An 8,883-nucleotide genomic window follows, 5' to 3' on the forward strand; every position below is an offset into this window, starting at 1 on the left:
TAATGCATCAATATAAAAATGTACATGTATCTATTAAAAATATGCATGAATGTAGTTCAAAGGTCATACATGCATCTAATTAATCCTAAATGCATCTAGATGTACCTTTGGACCTATAAATATGTATCCATGTTTATCATTTGATATCAAGCAACACAAAAATCAGAAAATATATCTTTCAAAGCATCTTTTCCTAGCCTATTCGATTTGTTCTTGTATTCCTCTTTCAACACTTCCTAACACAGATGAAGTTCTGAGAGAATATGGAATTAGTTCTGTCGCCGCAACATTAACGGAGGCTACTAGTTTAAATTGGTTTGATTTAGCATGCGGCCTTGAGGTCCTCCAGAAGGCTTCTGAACTCGGTCCTCATCATCTAAACAAAAAATCTAATGGAAAATGTTGAGGAATCCATCAGTTTCCTGCAGGATGTTGTCGAAGTTCATCCGCAAAGTACACTTGGAGAAATCGACACTAATGTCTATTTCTATACATCTTTTCTACACTTTGTGGAGCATCTGAATTCGAAGCATCTTTGGCTTCAATCTCTGGAAGATGCAACTTTATTTTTATGGAGATACAATAATCAAATTAATTGGATCAAATACATTATTTTATTTGGCATATTCTTAAGTTAGACATAAAATCTTGACTATCGTTTTAGTACCATTTTATTTACTTATATTAATTTCTTTGATTTAGGATTTATAGTTTTCAATTCCATATTTACTCATCTTACATAATTAATTTAATCTATAATCAACATATAGTTTCTACCAATAAATTTATAACAAAAAAAAAAGAATCAGGTTTTTGGCATTTTTCTTTAGGTTCGCCTAACGAAAATAAATCCATGCTGAAGTCTCTTGCCTTCATTGTATGTTCACATCTCACTCCAAATTTTTAATTATATTAAATAAATAAAACTAGTAAATTAAAAAGATGAATTAATATATATATATGTCACTAGTTGGTCCTAAATTTGAAAATTAGTGAATTTCATTGGGACTGAGTTGAGATCCCAACCACTATGTAAAGTTAAGGTGAGAACAAAAAGAGACAAAACTATTAGTGAAAAACTTAAAAAGTCATAGATTTGAAGAAAAATTTGTCAAGCCTACCCTATGTGTGACTTTAATCCACTTTCATCCATTTTACAATTTTTCAATAATAAAAACAAAATTATAAAATCCATCAAAGAAGCTACTATATTTAATATTTTATATATTTTTAGAATATATCCTCATCAACTTCCAATTAAATGCCTCCAAAATTTCAAGAAATCCAACAATAAAATAAATGAGATTAAAACAAATTATAAAATTACTGCGAATGAGCATTGTGTTTCTCAAATATGTATTGATTGAAAGCTTAAAAAATCAGACAAAAGAGTAATATTTGTAAATCAGAATCACCAAACTCCAACCCCCTACAAATCATGAAAAAAAAAAAAAAAAAAAAAAAAAGAGCTGTAAATCTTTTTTAATTTTATACATTTTTCTAAAATCATAGTTTTAAACTCAAAAGAACAAATAGAATGAAGAGATTGATGGTCCAAGAACAAACTTTATTTGAAAGTGTCCTGTCAACAGTTGCTAAAAACTTTAGAGACATTCCTTCAGAAATCTTAGAACCAACTGCAGCTATCAATCCCAAGAGGATAATAGGAGCAGATCAGTAGAAGTGAATGCCTATCTTTCTGGCCATTCAAAGAACAAACCACCGATAAAGTCTGATACCAAGAGGCTATCATATATGGGACTATGTGGTTTTTCAATAAAAAAGGCGAAAAAGCCACTTAATATTCATTGAGTAATCTCACAGTCACAAGCCTTTATCGAATATGTAACAATGTTGGAACTATATCTAACTCTCAAGTCAAATGTATGGATATATGATATGCTAATAATTTTTGTCATGAATTAGAGTAAGTTAAAAACTAGTCGTCCAATTAGTTAGATTTTCGAAACTTATTTCGAGACAATTTGTACTCTCGGTGGTGTTGGAGACAAATCTGAAACAATATATTGTCACAAATAACTTTCGAGATTATCGTCGAGATAAATTATCGCACTGATGTCTCAAACCATGGTTGAGACACTAATTTGTCTCAAAACAAGGTTCTATGACACAAGATTGTCTCGGCGTTTTTTTTCGAGACAATTTTGAGAGATAAATTAACAGTTTTGTGGCAGTGGACTATCTAGAGTCATGATGTTGTTACACCTTTCATCTCTATATAAAGTCGTGAAAGTATCACAGGTAATAAATATCCAGTGGCTTTTTTCATGAAAGTGTCCCCATTTTGGAAAAGCTATTATTGAAAATCCACATAAATTGTGGCATAAACTCTTGCATGAATTGTCATGAACGTGTCCCCATTTTCTACTGGTTGTCATTCTGGTATATTCGCGCAAATATATATATATATATATAAGTAAGTCTAATCTTCTATGTAATACTCCTAAAGTGCAAAAATGCTTAAAGCAACTATAATCACAACATTAGACTTATTTTTCTTGACCTACAGCATTTCTTGTCATCAATTAATTAGCTTCGATAAATTTTGAATTTAAATTCTTTTGAATAAATTCTTGTAATTAATTTAAAGGGTTAATCGACAATAAATCCTACTCAAAACCACACCCAACAGAACTCATAAATGTATTTCCCAGTTTCACTTTGGATGGTCGTGCACAGGGACTTGGCTCTATAAGTAAGTCAGAAAAGCTTCAACTTCATCCTTCATGTCTCAAAATGCCTCATTGGATCCATCACCAAGACGTATTTCAATGGAGGATTATTTGCATAGTAAGGATTATTCAATAAGTAATTAGAGAATGTCGTTGTGTTGTACAAATATTATTGAGACATTGTTATCTCTATAGTTAAAACTCTAAATATAGTTTCCTTTTACAGTTGATGATTACATTTATTTCAATGTTTCAAATTATTAGAAATATCATTCTTCGAACCCTACCTAACACAATTCATAGTATCTCCAAAATTGCCAGAGCATTTAATCATTTTAATGCGTGGGGAACGTAGTGGGAATGTGAGTGAGGATATGATTGGTGAAGCATGTGGAAGTAGAAATGCTATTTCGATGCGTTGGGAAATGAGTGGGAATGTTATTTCAATGTGATCATATATATTTATACACTTATGAGAGCACATTCGCATGCACACTAGACACTAGACCAAAGAACTTCAGCTCCATTTTGGCCACAGGGACTTCCTCCACTGTTGCACTTTATTGTCACAAGATTATGTGATGCATTGGGAAGGAGTAGAGGTATGCCTATGGGTTATCTCTCATTCATGTCATTTTGTAACTTCTAACTTCAGGTTCACATTCTAGTTCTGGTTTGTACGATTTTGAAGTCATGGATTCGGATCAAGGAAGGCTACTTTTCCTTAAAAAATAAAGTAAAAAAATCATGTGTTCTAACAACAATTTTTTCATGGTTTTACTGTATTTTTTTAAAAATGTAATGTACATGGTGAGTTCATCAAGTTCCGTTTATCAGATATGAAATAATTAATGACAATTAATAGAAAAAATATATAGGGGATAGTAGGAAGATTCATTTAAGCATTCAATATATATAGTTAATTAAGGTATTTGGAGTGGTTCATGTGTTCCGAAATGTAATTTGATTTTCCTCTATTTGTGGGATCCTATAATGTGATGCAAAAATTCAGTAGAGCATTTCAAGACTGCAATTATATCTGAAAGCTATTTGAAGTGACTGAAAATTAGAATTTACTCCTTTGATCTAAGATACAAGACACAAATAATTGTTATAATATGAGAGCATACATTTAATAATAGATGTTGAAATCATGAGATAATAGAATTGTTGAAAACATGTGATTTCAGGATATATATATATATATATATTATGTATAATTCCGCTCCTATACAAAGATTCGTAGCATTTTAACTTTTCCTTATATTTGACAATGTCAACTAAGGTTGTAAATGAAGCGGTACTCAGGAAGAAACTAAATAGTAACTAGTTGAGCAAGGTAGATTATATTACATCCCCGACATGTTTTAAAACCAGCACTGAATTCAAATTTTCCTCAATGATTACATGATTATAAAGTAGATTCTTAATTAGTCACATGGTTTGTCAAGAGCATCTAAAATGCCATACATCAAACATGCAGTGATTACACGCTTTAATTTATCAAGTCAAATTTTTTTCCTCATATATGTTCTAGATAAGATAGGGGCAAATGGTGCATTTCAGATATTGTCCAAGGCATGCAGTGTACTCTCCGAAAGGAGAGCCGAAATGGATATGACTTTAGGATCACCGTACTACTGAAAAATGCACAATACACCAGATAGTAAAATGGTTGAATTCAGCGCCACCTCCATCACACAATTCACATGCACAGATGAAAGGTTTGATTGTCTATGCATGTGAAAATTTCGACCATATTTAATTGGGTTGAAAAAAATTATTGTCAGACTATGCTGCTGTGAAGTGTTTTTTCTCAAAGAAAGATGCAAAGCCATGTATAATTCGTTGGCTTCTATTATTACAAGGGTTCAAGCTGGAGATTAGGGCCGAAAAGGACTCGACAATCCTGTAGCAGACCATCTCTGATGGTGGACAACAACCCGTGATTATGGATCAGAAATATCAGATTGTTTATGAATGAAATGTTTTATTCTATAGATGATTTGAAGCTAGACCCATGGTATGATAATTTAGGTAATTACATGTGATAAAATGCCTTCACATTTGAAATGAAAATTTCAAAAGAAAAAATTCAAGCATGATGATAAGTATTATATTTGGGATGAACAATTCCTTTTTAGAATATATGCATACCAAGTAATAGGATGATGCATCGTGGATCATAAGGTTCTGAAGGTGCTACAAGCATGCCATGAAGGACTTGAAGGAGGCTACGTGGGGCCGAACCGAGTAGCACACAAGGTACTTGAATTTGGATTTTATTGGCCTTTGAATTACGAAGATGCTCGTAACTTGTACAAAAGTGTGATGCTTGCCAACATACCGATTATATTTCTCATAGAGATGAGATGTCCCTAGAAGGCATACTTGAGGTGTAATTATTTCATTTATGGGGCATCGATTTCATGGGACCTTCTCCACCATCAAATGGCAAGAAAATATATTTTGTTTGCTACTGGGTATTTATCAAAATGGATTGAGGCATATGCATGTTCAACCAATGACTTAAAACAATGAATAAAATTTTTCAAAAAGAACAATTTTATTCATTTTGGAGTGCCCGAGCAATTATCATTGATGGTGGAATCCAAGTGAGAAGTGTTGCTCGAAGAGGAAAACAAGGCCGATCAATTGGCAGGATCGGGGGAACCAATTTAAAATTTAGAGAATCATCCATCTGAACACACAGTATCTTCACTCACTGTATATACAATTTTTCATTTTTTTATTTTTTTAGCGTGGATTAGGAAATTTCATTATGAGATTGGTCATTTAATTTTAGATTAGGAATTTATGTTTGGTGACGAGATTTAATTGAATGTATATATCTTTCATCCTACAAATCAAAGATGGGAGTTGGAGATTAGATATTGAACTATGAAATTATTATTTAAGTCCAGAAGTAGCGATGTTAATGTTGCCTGTTGTTTTGATTTCTAAAAGTTTAATACAAATTTTGTTCTTGAATTATAATTAAGATTTTTACATACGATTTAATTGAAGTTATGATTGTCAGGAAGCACAACACAATTAAGATTATCAGTACCAGCTATGGGAAAGTATTCGGTTTCATACTCAATTTCAATAACGAGGGAGATTATATTCATTCATTTATCTTAATAAGGTTTTTCATAATCGGGAAATACAGTGAATTTAATTTAAAAATTATGTTCATGAATAAGATAATATTGAATTGATGTGATTAATATGAAATTAAATTTATGAATCTTGGTTGCCAATTTTTTAAATGTTGTTAATTTGTATTAAATTTATGCTTACATCTGCTATTCAAAATTTTTATTTTTATCAGGATAGAATATTCAAATTAATTGGATAAATTCATAACTTTATTTGGAATATTCTCAAGCTAGAGATAAAAATCATGATTATCGTTTAAATAGTACCACTTATGAGAGATATGAAAGCACAAACAATTGAAATTAGTCGAAGAAGTACAAACAAATATTTAAATTATTTCATTCTAATTAAGAGATTATGTAATCTTCGATTTTATAGAATTTATGTACTTATATTAATTTTCTTTTATTCAGGATTTATAGTTGTCAATTCGAGATTTATTCATCTCACACAATTTATTTAATCTATAATTGACATAAAGTTTCTACCACGTGAATGAATACATTTAAATTTTCAATAGATTCAACTTGCAATGCTGTACATACGCAATAAATTATAACAAACATATAAGTATCAAGTTTTTTGAGTTGGTATACAGGTTCACCTGGGAGGTAAACCCATGCTAAAGTTTGTTACCTTAGTGTATGTTCACATCTCACTCTAAATTTTCAATTATATTAAATAAATAAATTTCACAAAGAAAAAAGATAAATTGATATATATATATACATATCACTGGTTGGTTGAGACTTGAAAATCAGTGAGTTTCATTGGGACTAAGTTGAGGTACTAACCCAAAAAGTAAAATTAAGGTGAAAACAAAAAGTATGACAAAACTATCGGTGAAAACTGAAAAATACACAAATATGAAGAAAAAGTTCGTCAGGCCAACTATATAGCCGAGTTTAACCCACTTTCATTCATTTTACAGATTTCTAATAATAACAAAAAAAAATTATAATATCCATCAAAGAAATTCCTATATTTAACATTTTATATATTCTTATAATATGTCCTCATCTCATCAACAACTTCCAATTAAATGCCTCAAAAAAATTTTACGAAATCCAACAAGAAAATGAATGATATTAAAATAAACTATGAAATCATTGACAAAGAGACATTGTATTTCCCAAATATGTATTGACTGACAGCTTAAAAAATAAGACCAATATTTTCATTGCAGAACCACCTCCAACCCCTACAAATCATGAATCAAAAAAAAAAAAAAGACAAAAGAGAAGTAAATCTTCTAATTTATATATTCTTTTCTAAAATTATAGTTAAAGTTAAACTCAAAAGAACAAATAAAAGGAAGAGATTGATGGTGCAAGAGCAAACATTCTTTAAAAGTACCCCGTCAATAGTTGCTGAATACTTCAGAGACATTCCTTCAGGAATCTTTGAACCAATCTAGCTGTCAATGCCAAGAGCAACATATGACCAAATCAGTATAAGTGAATGCCTATATTTTTGGCCATTCAAAGAAAAAACCACCGATGTAGTCGCATACCAAGCGGCTTTCATATATGGGACTATGTGGTCTTCTAATAAAAAAGGCCAAAAAGGCACTTGTAGGCCAGCTGAAGAAATTTGAGATGGAACATTCATTGAGTAAATCTCACACTTTATCGAATATGTAACAATGTTGGAACTATCTGACTCTCAAGTCAAATGTATGGATATATAATATCTTAATATTGTTTGGTCATGAATTACAGCAAGTTAAAAACTAGTTGCCCAATTAGTTAGATTTTTCAAAGCTGTTGCATTAAATAAATAAATCTCACTACCAAAAAAACTGTTTTCTATTACGGCCGGAAAATCGTAACAAAAAGCCATATTTCGTGCAATTTGCGTATTTGCTATGCCTTTGTTACGACTTTTTTCCGTAATGTGTACTCGCGTAACGAATGTTTTTTGCCACGCCACTTTTCGTAACTATTACGATCGGTCAACGCTCCCTGAAGTATGGTATTTGTTACGATGTTTGTTACGAATTTTCTCTCGTAACGAAAGGTAGATCCTTCCGCGCGTGTGGCAGGACTTTTAGTTACGGTATTTGTTACGGAAGTTCCTCGCGTTACAAGTGTTTTCCATTGACCGGTTGTCAGAACTTGGTTTTTGTTACGACTATTTGTAACGGCATTGAACCCCGTAAAAAAAATATTACCTACTTATAGTCACGAAACCGTCTGTAACAACAAATATCCAAAGACCACTTTTTGTAACGATTTTCTGGCCTTTTGTTATCCGGTAAAATAGCGTATTGTGAAAAACAGGGGGTACGCTGCAATTGAAATTGTTCGTAACAAATGGACCTGCTGTGATGCGTATGATACGAAAATAAATTACGAATACAAAGATTGCTATAAACATCATCATCATTACGCCCCGCGCAAACATTAATTCATATTAAAATCTGAATTCCATACCTACCAACAAAGTAAAGCAACCCATAGAACAAGCCTACTAGTATCTACACATCAACAACCTGTTCCGCAAAACGTGCTTAACAGTTCAAACAGAAGTAAACAACGCAATAAGCAAATACGGTTATCCATCAATCCCATTAGGCACATTTTTCACCATACGAATTCAAACCACAAAGGTCTACGCATCAATTCCAGACATAGTTCAACAAAAACTCAACACAATCCATCCAAAGACAGGTTCGACATTCAATCCATATGACAAACGGGGCAATTAACATGGGTGTATCGGTACCAACATTTCAAGCCCGGCGCATGAGCTGCAATTGCCAACACAGAGATTACTTTAAGTCATACTTCTTATAAATTTCGGAAGGCAATACAAGAAAGGTATTAAAGTAGATCCTTACGTCGTTGTAGCTCCACTCAATAGGATCTTCGCCGACGACATCGCGAAGGGTAGTCGCCCCAGAAATGGTCGGCAAAATAAGGGGTGTGTCCGGGACTGACGCGGATGTCACGAAGACCTTGACCAAGGAAAGTGTGTCACCTACAGCATTCACAAGAGCAATTTTTGATTACATTCAAGCATATAT

General features: G+C 32.1%; 1 long non-coding RNA gene across 1 annotated transcript; it reads right to left on the reverse strand.

Annotated features, from left to right (window-relative positions):
* Positions 1 to 8,242: 8,242 nt before the first annotated feature.
* LOC127254864 (uncharacterized) lies at positions 8,243 to 8,883 on the reverse strand. Its single transcript, XR_007839518.1, has 2 exons — positions 8,698 to 8,883; positions 8,243 to 8,607 (listed from the first exon to the last, which is right to left on the reverse strand). It is a non-coding gene; the product is annotated as an uncharacterized LOC127254864 (long non-coding RNA).

This window comes from Andrographis paniculata, unplaced genomic scaffold, assembly GCF_009805555.1.
Source record: "Andrographis paniculata isolate CXL003 unplaced genomic scaffold, ASM980555v1 Contig52END, whole genome shotgun sequence".
Taxonomy (NCBI): Eukaryota; Viridiplantae; Streptophyta; class Magnoliopsida; order Lamiales; family Acanthaceae; genus Andrographis; species Andrographis paniculata.